The following is a 21972-nucleotide window of genomic DNA, read 5'->3' as shown; positions in this document are numbered from 1 at the left end:
TTTGCAGTACAGGTATGGGACCTGTTATCCAGAATGCTCAAAGAAAATTATGTAAACATTATATAAACCCAATAGGCTGGTTTTGCCTGCAATAAGGAATTAGACACTCACAATCACAACTGGACACCTCAGATTTATTAAGGTTTGAATGGTAAATTTGAATTCAAGTCTGAATTTTTGTGTCAAAAACTCACAAATTCGAATCTAAAAGCACAAATTGTAATGTAAATTTGAATATGAGATTTATCACCTCTCTACTATTGAAATAGTTCTAATTTGTATATTTGCCACCTGCCAAATTAATTTACAAGTCAATGGTAGAGGTCCGTTGACCAATTTGGATATGTTAATAGCCTTCCTGACATCTGAATTTTCTTTTTTCGGAGGAAAATTCGATTAGAGTTTCGTTCGTATTTGATTACAAAACAAATTTTCGGACGTTCCCATTCAATCGAATTTTAGATGTTTGATTTTTTTTCATAAATAACCTCCGATTCGAATTGTAAGTACAGTCGAAATTATTAGAGTAAAAAAAATTCACATCAATTCAAAATTCGACCTTTGATAAATAACCCCCTAAGAGTAGTATATTACCTTCCAGTTGCTTGCTGTAAAAATTGTTTTATGAGACAGCATTTTAAGAATACATTTTTCCCACCTTCATTCATAGTTAAATTCCATTTCTTAGCAACAATGTTGGTTTTAGCAGAAGGTAAAATATTCTGCTTTTCTTTGTATTCCCTGCTGCCTGGCATTAGATTTATATGCAACAACACACTCTGGTGTGCTTCACATTTCTATTATTGTGCTCCTGCAATTTTCTCATCAGCACACAACAGAATAGGGATCAGTATGATTTAACCAGAATAGTTTTCTTCAATACCATCACAAAGCTAAGGATAGCTCTAACATTTTAAAGAATTATTCTGTTAGATGATTTATACAAGTTTCTCACTTGTTTCAAATTTCCATGAAACACTAATCTGCTTCTTTCTTTTTCAGAGTGAATTCTAATCTAACTGCACCTCCCATGACCCCTTCTCTGCTTCATCCATTTCTGCCTCCCTGTCCCAAGATTGCAGTTCTGGATTTCTAAAGCAGAGGAAGTCAGGTCCAATATAAAAAAAGGAAAATGAAAAAGACTTGAAAGACCTTTTTATCACTGAGAAAATGATCATGTTAAAAGTACTGAGTTTAGCCGAGAGAACATGAGCTTTACCCCCCACATTAAATGAATACATTTTTTGCAGATCTCTTTCCTCAGACGAGTCAAGCTAGCAAAAGGTGAATTTTTATATGACTTTAAGGCAATTGTTGCAATTCTTTATGTCTCAAAAAATAACCACAAATTGTTTTCAACGTTTTCCAGTTTAACACAAAATAAATCATTATTTTAACCCAACTTTATTCTGGAGTAAAACCTTGAAACCTAAAGAAATACTATCACTCAAAAAAATGCTGTATATTTAATTATGCGCAGTTAACGTGCTTTAAACTTGATTTCTAATGAATTAATAAAAAAATATGCACAACCCTTTTCTTATCTTATAGCCAGATCTATCACTTAAAGGAGAACTAAACCCTAAAAACACTCATTGTGAAGTCACCCAAGTTTCCTCCATAGGCAACTTTGGGAGAAGGAAGCGATGCGTTAGTTTTACTGCCGGTGATTTCAATTATTTCCAACGGAGAGGCATTTCCGGGACATTTGGGACAAGCAGTTGTACATTTTTATTGCGCCTGACAAATCTCCCTGTCGGCCAATGCCCTAAAGCAGAGTCTCCGCTTCATACATATCCAAAGATGAGTGTAGTGAGAAAGACTCACTAGATAAAAAAAGAAATATGGCACTTCACCTTCCAAAAACTCTTCATTGAATGGCAACCAATATGAAAAAATTAAATCTACTAATCATCTTGATAATCTTGCTAATATTCTGTGACATTAATTGCCAACAGTTATCATTTTGTAGTTCAAGCTCAGCCAGAAAAATAACTGCAGAAAACAGATTCAAATCATTGCAATTACCGCAGGTATGCCATTATCAGCAGAAAATGCATAACTTTATTAAAGGGTACCTATCACCCTAAAATATTTTCCCCCACCAAAGGGGAGGGCTAATAGAGCCTGCACTTAGGATGGTGATAAAAGTATTTTCTTTTTAATTGCCCCCTGCTAGCGCTAAGACACCTGCACTGGAAGGAAGTTTTTGGTTGGAAAGGCCATGTTGGGGCACACTTATGCTCATTATGCACATACTGTATGTGTGACATCAGACACTCATTATGTGCATGCACGCTGCATAACATGGCCACTCGTACCGGGAGCTCCCTCCTTATTGCGGTCTTGCAGCTTAAAAGAGCCGGGATTTTTCTTCTAGGATTGGTTTGTCCTATAGTCTGACAAAGAGACAGAAGGCAATTTCAGGTTATTGTTTTGGACTTACTGTAAGCAAAACAGTCAGCACAACTTTGTTAAATCTTCTTACTTTGTATGGGTGCAGGTTCTCCAGTGGCCACTTCCTACCAGCAAATGCAGCAGAGATGCAATAAAGGCATTTTTACTATAACAAGACATTGTGGTGCTGTTCATATCGAATCTCTATCGTTTTGGACTTATCTGTACAGTTTTCTGACCCTGTCCTGGACATCTGACCTTGACTTAGCAGGTTCCTCTCAAACTAGAGGTCTAAGACAACTACCCTGGAATTTTTTTTTTTTTTTTTTTAAACATCTGCATAAAAGTGTTTCACACCCAGAACAGACACCAAGGTCCCCATCATGGTTCACGCTCCTGCCTATAACAGCCACCCCTGTTGCTTCAGGAGGAGCCCTCCGCTACTCAGATGTCTCCAGGTGAAAGAACCAAGGATAGAATTCTGGGCAGACAAGCAGGGGCGATCCTGGCCCCTCCGCCGCCCGAGGCAGCAGTTGCTGCCGCCCCCCCTTCCCCTGTGCGCTTACCTTTTTGCGCCTGAGGGGTTCCGAGGGGGTCCACCAGGGCAGCAGAGAGGGCCAGTGCACTAGCGCAGAAAGCCTAAAAGCGCTCTCTGCGCTAGATGAGCCGAATTTCTGGTTTGAAAACCGTACAGTACCAAGAGCGGCATTGTTGCCGCCCCTGGTACCTAGTGGGGTGCTGCCACCTAAGGCAACAGTCTCAATTCACCACATTGGCGAAGTGCCCCTGCAGACAAGGGAACCTGTATGTGTGACAGGAAGGATGGGAAAGAGTAAGCATAGTCGTGAGACAGGCCAGGGTCAATGCCAATCAGTGCCGTACGGAATCAGGAACAAGAAGCGTCACTGATGACACAGGCTGGAGTCAAGCGAATCGGTAACGAAGTACAAAGTCAGGATCCGGAAGAATGGTCAGTAACAGGCAAAGGATGGTACAGGCAATGAATCAGCAGAGGTTAGCTACAGGCAAGGGTTAGGAACAGGAATCCAGACAATAAGTGCATCCAGGAACCATCTAACTTTAGACCTACGTTGGATGGCTTTTAAATATTTAAATTACATGCCAAGCGCGATGATGTCACACTGTGCACCAGAAATAAAAGGATGCGTATGTTTGGACTCAAGTCAAATACAGGAAGGGGAACAAAATGCCGCCACCCCACCAGACATCCTTACAGGTGTTGTGGGATGTGTTTTTGTTTTAAAATAACTTTTTTGATAAGAAGCTTTACTATATATACACACACACACACACACACACACACAACATAACTGCAGACAAAAAAAGTGGCATCTTTTTTTCTGATGGGGCACAAACTGCTAAATACCTTTACATTTTTACAAAGCATTTACTGGATAAATGCAAATACACACAAACGTATGGGGGGGGGGAAATGATCGTGCAGAGGAAACAATGTCTGTGCTGTACTTCTTTTGCAATTAATGGTTTTTATAAATACATATCTTATTTTGTAAACATGGTTCTCAAATTGTTTGTTTCATTTTTGTTTCCATGAAGGCAAAATGAATTAATAGTTTGATATCTCATCATAATAATTAAGTTAAGTTGGATCCTCATGTACACACTCATGAGGAATAATGTCAGTTTTAGAGTGTGTAAAGTTATGTTTCTTGTATCAGTTTCTTATTTGTAGCACTGCTTGATACATTAGAAGGTTTCTTGTTTTTTTAGAAATTCAAGCTCCTCTGAGAGTCACTTAAAATAGCCTGAATTTTGTAAACATTTTAAAAGTTGTTCTGTTCGATAAAAATGACACATCGGCATGTTGTGCCCTGTGTAACCATTGCCACCTAATGGATCAAATTGCTAAAAGCAGTCAGAAAGATGCTTATTGTGTTTAAACATTACAAATACTAAAACCTAAAAGTACTTGATTACAAGGAATGTTGTATTAGCATTAAACAGTGATTCTGTGTGTCTGAAATGTCAATTTAACAATTTCAGTGTATATGTTTGTTCTAATTTCACTACTCTTTCTAATGTACCTCATCTGTGCATTTAAAGCAGAACTAAGCCACCACCCTCTTTTTTTCTAAAAACGAGGCCCCATAGCGTGGGGCCCCTCCATGCCTGATCTGTATATGCAGAGCTGTATATATTAACCTGAAGGCTGAAAGGTTTGGTTATGTTACATTCAGGGGCAGATTTATCAAGGGTCGAGGTGAATTTTCGAATGAAAAAAAATTTGAATTTCGAGCTATTTTTTGTGTACTTCGACTGGGAATAGTCTAAATTCGAAAATTTGAATCTAGAAATTTATTCTGTACAAATTCAACTTCGACTAGTCGCCATCCAAAACCTGCCGAATTGCGGTTTTAACCTATGGGGGACCTCCTATTGGAGTCAATTGGTGGACTTTGAAAAATCTAAGTTTTTTTGGGGAAAAACTTTGAATCGAATTCGTTCGAATGCGCTATTCCTTCCATTCGTACGATTCGAATTCAGCTGATTACGGACCTATTCGACCAAAAAAAAACTTTGACTTAATTTTGGTTGGTCTATTTGAATTTGAATTTAAAAGTTTTTTAAATTTGAAATTCGACCCTTGATGAATATGCCCCTCAGTGTCTGGCTCCATGAGGACTATGGCCATGCATGCTAGAGAAGACAGATACCAGACATGAGACAGCCAAACCAAATTTTTTAGTTAAATACAATGGGTTTAATTTTTGATTTGTTGGTCATTGTGCAAAAGCAAATGCAAAATAAAACAGGCACAAGCGGACATGTTTTTGCAGCAAGGCCCCATAGGCAGGTTAGTATACTAGCACTAGATTTTTTAGAAATTCTAGAAATTGTCTAGAAATAAGGGAACCAACATGTCACGTGTAGATTAAGCAGTTGCACAGTTGCTTCATCAGTAAACAGTAGGTTATAAATGCATGTGCAAATAGCTTAAAGTTACCCAAAACTGATCACAAGTGGGGACTGAGCCAGTAACTGAGAACAAGACAAGGCTAGGAAATGGGGAACAGGAGGAGTGTGTTGGGGGTTATGGGTATTGTAGTTTCCTGGGTTGCCTGTGAAGATGGGAGGAGACACGACGGACTAAAGGAGGAAGGAAGGGGGTGTTTTCTTTTACCTTGAATAGCTCCCATCTGCCTTCCCCAGAGCAAGGGGGGTAGTGGTGTAGAGGGGTGGTATTAGCATAGAGTTGCAGAGGGAGGGGCCATAGGGGGGAGCTGGTGATAGTAGTATCAAGCGTAAGACAAAGCAGGGGTTATGCCTAGGATCAAAGTGATGGAAGGGAGACCAGTGGAAGGGATATGAGTTATGGAGGAAACTGTGTCTACAAGGGACAACAGGTGAGCCCATCACTATTGGTAAAGCTTTCTGAGGAAGTGGGTTGACCACGAAACGCGTAAAAGCTATGGAGCTATTGGGCTCACTATGCTCTGTTAATTTTTTACTATTTTCTAAATAAACGGATGTTTTAAATTTGCTGGTGCTCCGTGATTTCAAGATTAAGCTCTGTAGTATACAATGGGATTCATCAGAACTTATCTGATATATATTGTTTATCCTGTGCTTGAATGGCTGCCCCCATGGCTACACAGCAGCTTCTTTACATAAACTATAGTTGTGTTTCTGAAGCAAACACACCAGATTTACCAGTGCAGGGCAACACTACATTATACTGTCATTAGTTTAAAACACTTGAATGTTTTGGTGTTACCGTTCGTTTAAGTATGGGATTGATCCCCCACCATCTTCCTCTAATGATACAGCTATTTTTCCCCTTACCCAGCTGATCCACGGTCCAGAGTGACATTACTTCTGGTCCACTATGCCATCACTTTTAGTTTTGCAGGTCCCAGGCGGGTTTGGTAGCCGGTCTGGGGTCGGACAGGGGTCTGCCCAACCGAAACCATGCAGGAATCTAACTTGTGCCCACTGATGCTCATAGCAACTAGTGGCTACTTGCAGAGAGTGCCAGTGCACCTGGCCAGAGTAGTCTGATGAACAGAGCAGAAGTGTTAGGGAATCCTGAAAACAGAGGGTTACATCAATAGTTGCAATTGACTTGGGCCAAGTAAATTAGTCATTAATATCATAATTAAAGCCACAACTTGTGTATGATTTACAAAATTGAATCCTTTTTTGCATCCATATTGGTGTTTGTAAGCAAATTGTGCCAAATGGCTGCAATTGCACTGGAATTCTGGGAAATATACAGCATTGTGGTGAAAAAATCTGCAATTAATGTCAGGATATTGTACTTTGCTATATGAACTAGTTGCATAAATGAGGCCCCTGGAGGTTAAATAAATGGGGTGGAAAAACTTTTTATGACGTATAAGTGTCTATTTATCATTTTAGCATAGAAATATAAAGCACGCAATTCTGTCCAAAGTCAACAAAACATTATGCTGTTTTTTAAATAAAATATGCCATTCTGATGGTAAAGATAATATTTATGGATTCATATATAATTTAGTATATTTGGGACAGCAGTGACATCTAGGGGGTTATTTATCAAAGTCCGGATTTAGCTCAATATTTTCAGCTACAAACTCTGATCAAATCCGCTCTGGTTTTTTACGTTTATTTATTCTTACATTTTCCCGAAATTTGCTTTGCGGGAAAAAAAATCAGAGTTTTACAATTTTCTCAGATTTATATCCAATTTTCAAATTTTTTTTCGGGATTTTCACCCGAAAACTTCGGGGTATTGCACAAAACCATACAACCATTGCACATCAAAAACTCATTGGGACTTCTCCCATTGACTTACATGCATCCTCGACAGGTCTGAGATGCCAGATTTTCAGATTCAGATTTTTCCATCCTCAGGGTTTAATAAATTCCGAAAAATTTGTGATTTTTTAAAAGTCTGATTTTATTTGAAAAAAAAAAATCAATCACAAATTTTTCAGGATTTTTGAATTCAGAGTTTAGTAGATAACCCCCTAGTGTTTCCAGCCCATGCCATGTATTTAACCAAATTTCTAGCCAGGAATTTCATACTAATGTCCAAAAGTAAAGGTTGATATATTTCATCTTCACAAACTCCCAGATGCCACATATTTGAATTAGTAAAATGTCAGCCTTTGTCTGGTTGCTTATGCATTTACAACCAGACAATGTCTTGAAAATTGAAATATAAAGGAATCAGAGAATGTCTTGTACAGTAAATGTCTTTGCTGATGTCAAAGGGAAGCACTGTATAGCAGATCTTCCAGCATTTATCTGATTGACATGTACATCACCACTGACAGAATGAATTTTTCAGTCTTATCTATAATTAAATTGGAATTTTATGAGTTATCAAAAACACACAGAGTAGATGCAGAGTTTAAACTCTGCAACTGGTACGGTGCATGTAGTTCGTTTGTATTAGGCTTGATACATCGTGCCTATGTACATATTAATTTAAACGACTGTTACTTTAACCAGTCCCTGAAAACATTTCTGTTTAGTGAAGCTTATCGGATTCCTGAGCAATTGTTATCTGTTTATTATCCCTCTCTTTAACCTTTGCCCACAATTTCTCTGTTAAATTCATAATCGTGGATATCCATCAATGACATCTATTCTCTATTGCAAATGATTAAACTGAAAACTCTTTCTACCCAACAAAGCAAACTGCAAGTAAAATGCGTTTCTTTTATACTTAAGCGTCTGCACTTCTGTACAGTAGGTACATGTTTATGTTTTCCACTGCAGAGCAACTGAGGTGTTATTTGACTGCTCTTTTGGCCTGAACCCATGGCAGTGGAGACCAGCACTAAAAAACAGAAGTGAAAGTCCAATTAGGTGATTCACATTCACAGTGATCAAACATTTCGGCACCGCATGGGTCCCGAAATGTTTGATCACTGTGAAGTGTCATGAGCACCATGGAATAAAGATTGGCAACCCCCCATTTGAAGCAGACAAGGTATTGGCGTCAATCTTTTTCAAACTAAAAAACAGAAAACCTTCGTGACAACTACACCTTTTTAATAATGACATACAGTAATTTTCTACTAATAGTTATTTTTTGTCCTAATTGTATACAGGATAACTATTTATCTATCAGAGTTATGTGACTGTCTTTCTTTCTGCCAAAGATAGTATTTTGATATGAGCAAAAATCATAAATTAAGTTAAAATGCACGCTCAAAAATGTATTGTTTCATAAAAGTCATTATCAGACAATCTCTAGATTTGGGGGGCAAGAGAAGTAGGTAGAAAGAGCAAAGGTACAACATGAATATTTATATGTTCAATTAGAATTAATTTCAAAAGCAAACTGAGACTAGGAATGGCAGTAATTACTTAATAGCAACCACTAATAATAACTAATGAATAAACTGTTGCTTATGTAAGCATGAGCATTCTAAGAAGTGTTAAAATGATACATTTACTGAACACAGAACATTGTTTGCACATTTGTTACACTAGATGGCATTGTAATTGCATACATGAATGTTATAACAAATCACAGACAAAGGAAAGTGCTCTAAAATGTATGATCTAACCCAGTGATCCCCAACCAGTAGCTTGTGAGCAACATGTTGCTCTCCAACCCCTTGAATGTTGCTCCCAGTGTCCTCAAAGCAGGAGCTTATTTTTGAATTCCAGGCTTGGAGGAAAGTTTTGGTTGTATAAAAACCAGGTGCACTGCCAAATAGATCCTCAATGTATGTTGACAATCCACATAGGGGCTACCAAATGGCAACCACAGCCCTTATTTGGCACCACAAGAACATTATTCATGCTAGTGTTGCTCCCCAACTCCTTTTATTCTCGATGTTGCTCACGGGTTCAAAAGGTTGGGGACCCCTGATCTAACCAATACAGCAAAGTAGTTGCAATTTAATAAATAAAGGTGGAAGGTTACTCAGCGTTTTGCCACCCATTCTTAGCTCGGGTGTAGGGATGGGCAAATTTTTTCGTGTATGGAGTTGTGCGTCAAAGAGAAAGATGCGCGTCAATTTTTTGACGCCCATAGACTTTATGGGAGTCAGCAACATTTCACGAGTGGCGAATTTTTTGCAAAACTTTGTTTTAAAGGGCACCTGTTACCTTTAAATATTTCCCCCCACCAAAGGTGCTGGGTAACAGAGCCTGCACTCCAGTTTGGGGTAACAATGGTTTTGTTTTTTAAGTTGGCTCCACCATCTGACACTTGCACAGGAAGGGAGCTCCCAGTGTGAATGTTGTGCAGCAGGAACATTCTGTTACCAAAAAATTAAGTCCCAAATCAGTATTGTTCCCACTCCTGCAAAACAGAGTAAGTCCTCTCCAACCTCAAAGTGCTCAAATATTCAGAATCATGTTGCTGGAAGAGCTCAAAAACATGAATTTCATGGGAAAGACAAGATAAAAATAATAAAGTGTAGCATTCTTAAAAATCACATCCCCTGTGTCAAAACACACTTTTACACAGTGTAGGGGATTAATCCAATCACAGCTGCCCCATATCTAAATGACCCCTGTTGAATGACATTTACTCTACAGACATCTTGAACTGTTCTTGAATTGTTGTGGTTATAAATTCATGTCAAAATGTAAAATAGCTGCCAACTAAACATGCCAGTTTGTTTTGTGGCTTTACTTCACATAACAAATAAATACACTAACTAGCAAGAGCAAGAGAGATCTTTGCGTCTATGGGGAGCCAAAGCCCCAAGACCAATCTGTCTTATATATAAAAATGTAATACTCCAATACCAAAACTCTGGGCCTATAGTAATTAGAGATTAAATCATCAAGTATAAGAAACCAAAGTTTATTTAAGTGTAAGTATATTTAGAAGTATTGGTGTCAGGCTGCACCACCATTTATGGTCTATGCTGCCCCCGGCCTGCAACAATATATACGTCTCACTTCCTTGCTAGTGTATGATATGCCTCATTCATACATGTTTGTGTGAAATTCTGAACTGTGGTGTGAAAATTGTGTATTTTTGGAAATGTTCAAATATTCAAATCAAATACAGGTCACAATGTATACTTTGTCCCTTATATTTATACTCATAGCAACAAAAATTAAATTGTTAATATTTTTCTGTATCTTGTCCAGTGTTGTATCTAAAGTATCCAGCACAGCTCTGTGCAAGGTTAGAACACTATTTAAAACGTGTAGCCGAATAGTATGCTAAAAAAATACAGTGAGAAGCCAACAGTAATTGAAGAACACCAGCAGATACAGAATAGGATTGTGACATAAAATAATAAATCTACTGCATCTTGGGTAGCTGCAAAGGTCAAGCTCAAAGCGCAAAGCTGCAACACCCAGACTATATGTAAAGAATGTATTATCCAGAATGATTCCAAACAGGGGTTTTTCAGAAAAAGGGATCTTTGTAATTTGGATCTCTATTTAAGACTGCCAAAGAATATTTAAACATTAAGGGGCAGATTTATCAAAGGTCGAGGTGAATTTTAGAATGAAAAAAAATAGAATTTCGAGCTATTTTTTTGTGTACTTCGACTAGGGAATAGTCCAAATTCGATTTGAAAAAAATTAAAAAATTTGAATATCAAAATTTATCATGTACTGTCTCTTTAAAAATTCGACTTCAACCATTCGCCATCTAAAACCTGCCAAATTGCTGTTTTAGCCTATGGGGGACCTCCTAGAACCTATTTGGAGTCAATTGGTGGATTTGGGAAAAACTTTGAATCTAATTCATCGAATGCGCTATTCCTTCGATTCAAACTATTTGAATTCAGCCCGAATATGGACCTATTCGATTGAAAACGGACCTATTGAACACAAAAAAAAAAAACTTTGACTTGATTTCGGTTGGTCTTTTTGAATTCCAATTTTAAAGTTTTTCAATTTGAAATTCGACCCTTGATAAATATGCCCCTAAATTTGCCAGCAATAAGGATTATGCAGTTCAGAATCAGGTACAAGATACTATTTTAGTATTTTAAATAAATAAAATAAATCATTTTAAATCATTTTAAAAGTTTGGAATTATTGGCACTCTGTGGGAGATGGCCTTCCTGTAATTCACAGCTTTATTCAATATTCAAACTAATTATATGGCTAAACATTTAGGTTTAACATGCCAACCATATTAAAATGTAGTTTTGCCAATGGGGCAGCTTTGGAAGCATTACATTTCATCCAATTTACTATTTATTGGTATGAGAAGCTCTGTGTAGGTACAATATGTACAATTACTCTTTCCATTTGGAATTTCCTGCATTTCAACTAAACGTATGTGTCTTAATTAATAAGCTATGCAATTTTGTTTGTTTAAATCCAGACACCACATTCTCCACAATTTATTAGCTGTGCATTTCTTTGTCAGGGTAATTTCTGCAGCCATGAAGGGTATTTATAAAGGCAATGTAAAAATCGTAACAGAATTACCCTATTTTGCATTTTTTTCCGTTAGCCATGCAACCTTTGCCACAGTTATAAAGTAGGAGGTACAGCCGATTCCTGGGGGGGTATATTTATCAAAGAATAAAGTTAAAGATCACCACAGTCCGTTAAAGGAGAAGGAAAGCCCCAGGGCGCAAAACCCCTCCCCCCCTCCCCTGTGTTGCCCCCCCTCCCTCCTCCCCCCTGGGCAAATGCCCCTAACTTGTTACTCACCCCTCTGCGCAGGTCCTGTCCACGGAGTTCACAGTCGCCATCTTCTCCCACGCGCGTCTTCTTCCTGCTCTGACCGGCGTCTTCTGGCGCATGCGCAGTAGGAACAGGTACGGTACAGCTCTATTGCGCATGCGCCGAATGTCACGAAGTTTTCCGATTTCACTTCGTGACATTCGGCGCATGCGCAGTAGAGCTGTACCGGTACCTGTTCCTACTGCGCATGCGCCAGAAGACGCCGGTCAGAGCAGGAAGAAGACGCGCGTGGGAGAAGATGGCGACTGTGAACTCCGTGGACAGGACCTGCACAGAGGGGTGAGTAACAAGTTAGGGGCATTTGCCCAGGGGGACAGGTAGGCCAGGGGGGAGGAGGGAGGGGTTTTGCGCCCTGGGGCTTTCCTTCTCCTTTAAGAGTGAAATTCCGCCTCTCTCCTTTCATTTCTATGTGATTTTTAAAGGCATATTTATCAAAGGGTGAAAGTGAAAGATCACCATTTGATAAATATGCCTTTAAAAATCCCATAGAAATGATAGGAGAGAGCCAGAATTTCAATCTAGCGAACTGTGATCTTTGACTTTACTCTTTGATAAATATACCCCTTGACACTGGAGTAGTTACTACATGTTTGCAGAGAATTAAATTGCAAGGGGAAAACACAGTTTACAACATTTGGAGTTTATACATATGCCCCTAAGCAGAGAGCTATGCTTCCTCTACTAGAGAGCATCCAACAATTTAACAGCCTATATTGCCAAGGTAAGACTTTCCCTTTGATTCATTGTACAGGCAGTCCCCGGGTTACGCACGAGATAGGATCTGTAGGTTTGTGCTTAAGTTGAATTTGTATGTAAGTTGAAACATATACATTTACTTATTAAATGCAACTTAGACAGATGTTTGTCTTAACATAGCATTTATTTTTACCTTTCTGTGTTCCGCAGTAGACATCACACTCTAGAGGGGATTGGGACAGGTGGTTTTGGGACAGGTGGTTTATTAAAGCAAAATGCCAATAAAGGCCAAGCAAGCCACAGTACGAAACTGTAATAGCTAGGGTTGCACCGAATCCAGTTCAGGATTAGGCCAGGATTCAGGCTTTTTTAGCAGGATTTGGATTTGGCCTAATCCTTCTGCCCGGCCGAACCAAATCTGAATCTTAATTTGCATATGCAAATTAGGGAAGGGAACTCACATGACTTTTTGTCACAAAACAAGGAAGTAAAAAATGTTTTCCATTTACTACCCCTAATTGGCATAGGCCAATTAGGATTCAGATTTGGCCTAATCTTTTGCAAAGGATTCAGGGGTTCAGCCGAATCGAATAGTGGATTTGGTGCATCCCTAGTAATAGCCTATGTTTGTAAGTATGAGTTGTATGTAAGTCGGGTGTATGTAACTCGAGGACTCCCTGTATCTTGTTTAGAGCAAAGCTTTGCAGAATAGTAGGAATGAGATCCTGTTTGTCTGTACTTTTCTCAACATCTTTGAGTATTCAGAATTACTAGATATATGGTAAACCACTGCATGAAAGATAATAGCAATATTAATATGAATTTAAAAGATAATAGCAATATTAATAACCAGATGCTGTGATATTGCTTATGCATTTAGTACATACCAGTGTAGTACATTGTGTAAAATGTCATGTAGCCAGTTCTGGACTGTATATATTGACAGTACATTAGTTATTTCAGCGGTCTATTGTTTGATTTGTGAATTACATTACAGGGGTTCAATTAGCTTGTGTCAAGACTCCTAATGTTACGTTTACTTTGGGAGGCACATTTATCAAAGGTCGAATAAACTCCCATAAATTCGACCAATTGAAATTATTAAAATAGAATTTTTTCTTCAACTCGGAACAATTGAAACCACCCAATTGGAATCAAATTCGATCAAATATGATTTGAGTCTTTTGTCTATAAAACTTGAATGTCAGGAAGGCTACAAACATCTCCAAATTGATCCCTGGACCTCTCTCATTGACTTAAACAGCAATTCGGCAGGTTTTAGGTGGCGAATAGTCAAATTAGGATTCTTAATGGGCCGGACTATGATAAATTTCAAAAATCGAATCGAAGAATGTTTTTATTAGAAAAAAAAAAAAAAAAACTCAAATTGAATTTGGATAACTCCCTAATCAAGTTTGACAGTTTTGACCATAATTTTTTTTTTTGAAAATTCAAATTTTCAATTCGAGCCTTAAAGGGGACTCGTCACCCAAAAAAATTATTCAAAATCCTATTTTATCACATTAGTCAAGCAAAATTAACTTTAATTACACTATATAAATTATTTGAATCTTGTTTTCTTCAGTCTGGGAACTCATAATTATAGCAAGCAGGCAGGAGCCATTTTGTGGACACTGTTATTAAGGCAAGCCTTGTATCATCTCAGAATCTTATTTGTGCACCAGAATAGGGGGCGATATGTCCATCCCCATGCCCTGGTTACACAATTAAATGGTGACGAGAACGGGGAAATGTGGTGAGAGCAGTGACATCTAGGAAGTGCTGAAAGTGAAAGCAATTGTCTGCCTCGCCTCTATGCCCAGGGCATAGAGGAGGGGCAGACAATATTTGATTGACAGCTGAGATGTTTAAATGAGCTTATAACAGCTATGAATGCTTTAATAAAAAATAGAAATTAGATTTCATGTTTAATTTGAAAAGAACTTTTATAATACAGATTTTTGTGTCTGGGTGACAGGTCCACTTTAATGAATCTGCCCCTTAATGTACACAGTATGGTTTTTTTTGGGGGGGGGGGGGGGGAATAGGCAACCCAGGATGATTCTTGTTTATCTGACGAATGCGAAAGTCTGGTTATGAAATGGAATACTGTATATGGATTTGATAACGCTGTATGCCTTTTAGGACATTAGTTCTCTTCTTTTAGCTTAATATATAACATATTATTGTACATGATGGATTCATAACCCCATGTGTTTAGAAGGCTATTACCTATTACAAAATTCCCATGGTACATTTTATACTGGAGCAATTACTGTGCTTCATCAGGAACCTTAGCACTAGAAGTCTAGAGTGATCTGCAGCCTCCTAAAAGGCATTCTTGTTCTCTACACCCAATTCCAAATCATTCACTAGGGGGGATGGACACATCTGATATTGGTCTTCTACAAATAGGGGGTTTAAAACATGCGCACCCATGCATTTTGCTATTAAAATAAACTCCTCCAACCCTTGTAATCATTAGCTTCTTATCATTAATATTGCATTGCATTTATGACTTCATCTCCTCTGGAGAATCCGCTTTCCAGTTATGGTATTAATCAAAGCATACAAATTACTTACATGTAGTAGGTCCGCATCTACCCTCGTGGTGGCCCTCCGCCGACTAGACTCCGCTCCAGAAACAGTGACAACGTCCAAAGTGATAATAGATAGACGGGAGCCTAACAACCATGGGAAGTGTTTGAATAAAAAAAAGTCTTTATTGCCAAGCATCTTTAAAAACACAAACAGGTATCTTCCTGGAGCTCTTTAACTAAACCATGACGTGTCTAGTCACCTGATGCATTTCGTGCCTCTCTTTGGCACCTTTTTAATTAAAGCATGATGTGTCTAGTCACCTGACGCGTTTCGTGCCTCTCTTTGGCACCTCTGATGAAGTGCCAAAGAGGCACGAAACGCGTCAGGCGATTAGACACGTCATGGTTTAGTTAAAGAGCTCTAGGAAGATACCTGTTTGTGTTTTTAAAGATGCTTGGCAATAAAGACTTTATTCAAACACTACCCGTGATTGTTAAGGCTCCCGTCTATCTATTATCACTATGGTATTAATCAACCATAAAAACAATGACTACATTGACAGTGCTAAGTTTAACATGGACAACACTTAAATGACATGGATAACATGTGAACCGAGATCCTCGATACTGATCAGACAATCAGTTGCAGTCCATGGAATTGCATGCTTTTTCTTCATCCAAGAGTAGCAAAACAGAAACTGGTAAACAGTTCCTTAGGGCTTATTAAAGGAACAGTAACACCAAAAAATTTAAGTGTTTTAAAGTAATGAAAAAGGGAAGATTGTATCATACTTACTGTGATCTTCCTTTCCTGAATAACTCCATGTCATACTTACCGGGATAGCCCCGCCCCAGTGCTCCGATCAGAAGGATCCTCTCCAATGCTATAAAAGCCCAACCCCACCCCCCAGTCCGGTGTCTCGTAATAAGCTTCTAGAAACTACCGAAGAAGGGATGGGAACTATGACATGGAGTTATCCAGGAAAGGAAGATCACAGTAAGTATGATACAATCTTCCCTTTTTGTGGACAACTCCATGTCATACTTACCAGGATTTAGCAAGCTAATATCCCAATGGGAGGGAATTTGTTCCACATAAGTAAAACTGGCCGAGTGAAATCTATACCAGATAAAACTCAGAAGAGTGAAACCCCCATAGGTGGATGGTGGACCGAAATCACCTTGTGGAAAACCTATGAACTCTGTATTTTCAGAGGAAATGGACTGGCAGAGAAAGAAAAGGAAATAGTACTCCTTAAAGGAAGAACCCACACGAAAGTAATGATACAGAGTGTGAAACCAGCATGACAATTCCTTTTAAAAAGAGAGAACTCTTTGATTAAAGAGAAGCGGATAGGAACACAGAGTAACACTTCTCCATAGTCTTACTCCCACTACATACCAGCACATTTATTCCAACCGTATAACATTCTCAAGAGGATTCTTGGAAATGGCTCGAAAGCATGGTACCTGCAAAAGAGGATTTAGTAGGGGAAGGAAAAATACTATCACTAGTATTCTACATGACCCTGCTTTGTATGACACTACCAATACATGATATCACCTAGTGTAGTTCCCCATCTCTTTAATACTAAGGAACCTGTATTTATTATGGACCATAACCAATACACCTCTCAAAGAAAGGTCAGTGAAATTACTCATGGAGAAGGAGTGCTGCCACTGTTGGTATACCTTACCTGCCCTGTGAGGTATCTAGGAGCATTCTGCAGTCTGTATAGATTGAAATTGTTTTTATCATTAGCTCATGATCCTCCACCAAACAAGACTGGATAGTAATTATGATCACCGTGCCCTGAAATGGACCTGGTAACAGAAATTCATGCAGATATACATAACCTTGCTATGATACCGTCCTCGAGCCTTCACGGATGTGACCTGTACATAGCTAAAGTTATTGTATCCCATAGATTGCCCCTAGAATCAAATCCGTATGGCATGTTCCCACGAGTTTACCCTCTAGGAAGAAATTTGACTGATTTCAGGAAGTAGAACAACCAACAATACTGCTAGAGATGGGTTATATTCATATCCAAGGGCTCTGGCTTGGGACCAGGACAGTTCATAAAGACTATTCTTAAATGTTCAAGATTAAAATGAATCTAGGTATGGGGATAGAATTATTCACCTATTATTCTGTAATGGAACTCCCCTACTAACTATACTAGCATGTCCAAGCTTGTTGGTAAGAGATGCCATAACCAGGGCCTTGCCTAAGGCCGATACTGCAGCCTTGGTCCAAAAGGATACAGTGAATAAGACAATTTTTATAGCTTGAAGTTAAGGCTTATGATACTTATCCCAACTAGCCAGTCTATGGCGGTGTAAAAGGCCAAACCCAGAGTAACAGACCTTAAGAACCCAGTATGCCATAATTGCATGCCTCCTGTCCACCATAAGGGTTAACATGACAGAAACAGCCTGTTATAATGAACCTATTGATTGATTTATTTATTTTTTAAATGGAACTGAAACTTTAGCTATAGCTGCATTGATGGAGTATACCTAATTTTACAGCCAGCTTTATATGGTACCCATTTATATAATATGGCCCATGAGCTGACTGGACCCCTATTGTACTTGAGACAAACTGAATAGGTCTGTACTATAGAACACCTCATTGCAAGGCTCTAAAACCCTGCGGCAGTAGAGGATCCAGTATATGTGAAATAACTAAAATTTGCACTGACTGATGTACCCACTGACTTCCAGACTGAGACCAGATAAGTTGCACCCCTGTAACCTAAGAAAGAGATCTTGATGACTATCATACCAGTTTTGTAAATAGACCTAGATTTATCATTGGAATATACAGAACATTTATCTTGCCTGATCTCCGGCTGTGGCGATATTAGAATCCTTGTTGAATAAATATATGACTGTACACCTATCTACATCCATTCAGCCCCAGGCCAATCTTATCACAAAATGCAGGATACAGTATATAGCTTATTTTCTTAATAAAGTCCAGTCATAGAAAATAGATTCTAATTAGTGAGTACCTTAAGACTGATAACTACTCCCAACAGCCTATAGTTATGAATGTAACAAAAATATGGACCACATAGACCCCAATGGTTGTGGTCTACAAGCTCATGGTTATAACACAGCAATTGTTCAATACCTACCTGCTGTTTGATTATTGCATTAACGCCCATATGCAGTATAGCTATATACCTTTAAGCCAGAATTGGCCACTACTCTCACACAACCTTTGTGATACACAGTGCATAATCCTATATATTACATAGCATTTGTATGAATCAGAATTGGCCTTAGCCAATCCATTTGGACAAGACATATGTCTACATCAGTTACCACATTCACTGTATCTGTAACCTATTTACTGATTGGGGCATACTTACCAGGGCACAGTCCCCCATTATGGACTGCTGTATATAAGGGTATAATACCTGATGCACTTAATTAAGTTCACAATACATATATCTGACTTGGCTGCTGTCTTTAAATCAGTCTTGGCTGCTGTTATAAGCAAGCATACGATACCCAATTGGCTTATTTGCAAGAGTAATCCATGCTTGTAACCTAAGTGAATGTTATTTGAAACAAACATGACCCAGGGATACTGGAGCCTTGACTTGTGTTACCATGCTTACATATAAACCTGGAGGCTCTATAGGCACCCTCTGGAAATGCCTAGAACCTTACCACACCAATCACTCAGCATTTAACATCGACCTTCAGTTTGGTTGTTATATTGATTGGTGTCCAAACCAGAAAATGTATTGCATGTACATTTATTTTTGGTTATAACCTTAGAAAGCCCCAAAGTCACTGAAATGTTTAAGCATATACATACAATAAGGTTATAGCAGTAACCAGTGGCCTGACCAAATAATGTATGACATGTGCATTAATGTGGTTATTATAGCCAGCCCCCGAACCACTGATGTTACCTCATCTACATTCAATTTGGTGTAATATTAAGCAGTTCCCAGACCAAAAGTGTATAACATGTACATTCATATTTATTATTAAATCCACAAGATTCCACATATACAGTCAGTTTGGTTACTACATTATGCAGTGAGAGGTCCATAAATGTATAACATATGCATTTGTATTTGGTTATTCAAGCCAGCTCTAGAATTACTGAAATGTTTCCACATATACAGTCAGTTTGGTTGTAATATTAAGCAGTGCCAGGACTACGATTTCCTACATTATGCAGATTGAGAGCACTCTGCCCAAGAGTAAAGAGGCCAGTTTCTCTGGTTGCCAAATCCCAGCTAGCCAGTATTTACATGCACACATACACATATACATATACATATACACATATACACAAATATATACTGGCTGAACAGTTTCTTACTCCCTTTCAGCACTGTCTAAGCTTCTAAACTAGCTAAAATCAGAAAGCAGAGTAGAAGAAGTACATGTTAGTTTAGTTAACAAAGATTTACTATAAAAGAGAAGAGTTGTAACACAGACTCTTACCTGATGCTTCAGAGAATCAATCTGAGCTGCTAAGGGAGGAAGTGGGAGGAGTATCTACCTGTTAATTAACTGCACCTGAACACTGACCTCCAGAGTAATTGCCTAATTACCTAATTACCTGCAGCTGCTGCTCACAGAACCTGCAGACCAACATAATATTCTCAGTGCTCAAATATGGAGACTAACATTGTATTAGCAACATTCACATAACATATAGACAAGTCTTGCCTTAATGCTGCTTTCAGAAACTGCAGATAATCATTGCACAGAACTGCTCCCAGCACATGGAAATAATATTGCTTTATCACTGCATTATCATTGCTCATAGAACGTACTGTATATATCAGCATTGTCTCTGCACAGTTCCTCCAATGGCCAATCTGGCTCATCCATTTTTAAAAGTTAAGAGACTCTGGAAAAAATGTGGCATTCCCAGATTAATTTTAGCTTTTAACTGCCAGTAGATTGAAGACCTCAGGGTTTTCTTTTATTTAACCCTGGAGGCCGCAAATTACCTCAACCTTGGGAAAGTCTTTTGAGGGAGGCAGCTTGCTGTGAAACCTAAAATTCCTCCAGAAGAAAAAAATAATACCCCCGTATGGGGAGGCCATAAGGTTCAGGCCGCTAACTAAACATTGTTATCAGAATAACGTAACTAACTGTCACCTCCCTCTCCCATCCGTAAAAAATCATAAGGGCCTATGGGCCATATACCCCAATGCTGTTGGACGCTTTTCAGACATGCCCAGGTAGGCATACGGATGGGGGGCCATAGTACTTGCCACAACCCTGGATATAATCAGGCTTCAGGGCACATTGATTAAGGAAAACCCAATGATATTAGCCACAGTAACACTGTGCCTACCTGATCCAAATGATAAAACACTGAAGACTCCACCTGAGATAATGTGCTTAGGGGTAAAAAGATCGTCAGGACCAACCCCGAGTCCCTAGGACGCAGCCCCAATGCTTCACCAAGGTTAAAAAGAAAACTTGCTTTTAACAGGTGCAAAAAAATAAGCTGAAGCAGAAGGAAAAAAAAGACACTGTACTGGGGGGGGGGGTAACATTAGTTGAGGCACATACAAAGTGTTAACACAAAGACACAAGTAGCAGGGGATGAGTTTGTGGAAACTTGGGCATCCGTGTTTGGGTGAGGGCTAACTCTAGCTCCGGTGGACACAGAATGGCACAACAACAAAAAATCTGGTAAAATTACTTACCACAGTCACCTGAAGAGATGTAGCGGAAGCATTCTTGGACTGAAGAGGAACTGAGAGGAGCTGTTGGAAATAAGGGTAAAAATACACAAAATAGGGTTACAATAAATAAGGGTTCCGATTTGGGTTGGCATATGCCAGAATCTTTTGCACAGAATTCACTATTCCACCAATTGCAACAATTGTGATGTCGGTACATCTCTAATTAACTCACAGCTGGCAATGTGCATTCAGAATGGAGTTATGCACTTTCTATGTTAAAGGCAGAGCAGAAATATGTATTTTATGTAAACTATGTAAGTAGAATTCTCTACTTTTTCAGTCAGGCAGCTGTGAAATCAAATTATCTTATTGGCTTTGCAGTGAAATTGTTACTTTGCATGGTTCATCTGTCAATGGAACCAGGGCTTCTAGAAAAAATAGACTAGTACAGCTACTGAATGACGGTGTTTATATAGGCTCATTTATAATCCACTGATCATGTTTGCGTTTTACCACTGACAAATAACCCTGTCACTGTATGGAGTAAGGACTTATATAAGCAGCAAGGATTACAGAATAATCATATAAACGGTTATATGATCATTTGCTGCAAAAGCCTTGTTGTATCAGGAATCAGTTTTCAGTTAAAGTGGAATGTCCAGAATAGATGCACCTTCTGTAGTGCCGGATGACTATCCTGCTGCTCCAACCATACATTTTACACCTAACACTGTCACATTCTTTTTCTCTTGCCAACATTTACTATAGCCAACATTTATTTACATGGCACCAGGAAGTCATGCGGCACTAAACTGATATTATAGTGAAAAGGGACTTTTAATAAAGACATTCTGTATCTATAGGCACAGGATACAATAGGAGAATTACAGCACCCTGTTAATAAGACTTTTCAATCTAAGCATTGCCCTAAAGAGAGACAGGCTGAACGAAAAGAAGAATGAGCTATAAATGTCCCCTAGCTTAAAGGGGTTGCTCACCTT

General features: G+C 38.7%; 1 protein-coding gene across 1 annotated transcript in view; it reads left to right on the top strand.

Annotated features, from left to right (window-relative positions):
* Positions 1 to 5675: 5675 nt before the first annotated feature.
* Positions 5676 to 21972, top strand: part of klhl25.S (kelch like family member 25 S homeolog) — a 49440-nt gene continuing 33143 nt past the window's right edge. Inside the window, exon 1 of the mRNA XM_041588221.1 lies at positions 5676 to 5783. The gene's annotated coding sequence lies outside the window, so the exon portion shown is untranslated. The remainder of the gene's footprint in view (positions 5784 to 21972) is intronic.

This window comes from Xenopus laevis, chromosome 3S (genome assembly GCF_017654675.1).
Source record: "Xenopus laevis strain J_2021 chromosome 3S, Xenopus_laevis_v10.1, whole genome shotgun sequence".
In the NCBI taxonomy this organism is placed as follows: Eukaryota; Metazoa; Chordata; class Amphibia; order Anura; family Pipidae; genus Xenopus; species Xenopus laevis.
This window is presented reverse-complemented; position numbering and strand designations above follow the sequence as displayed.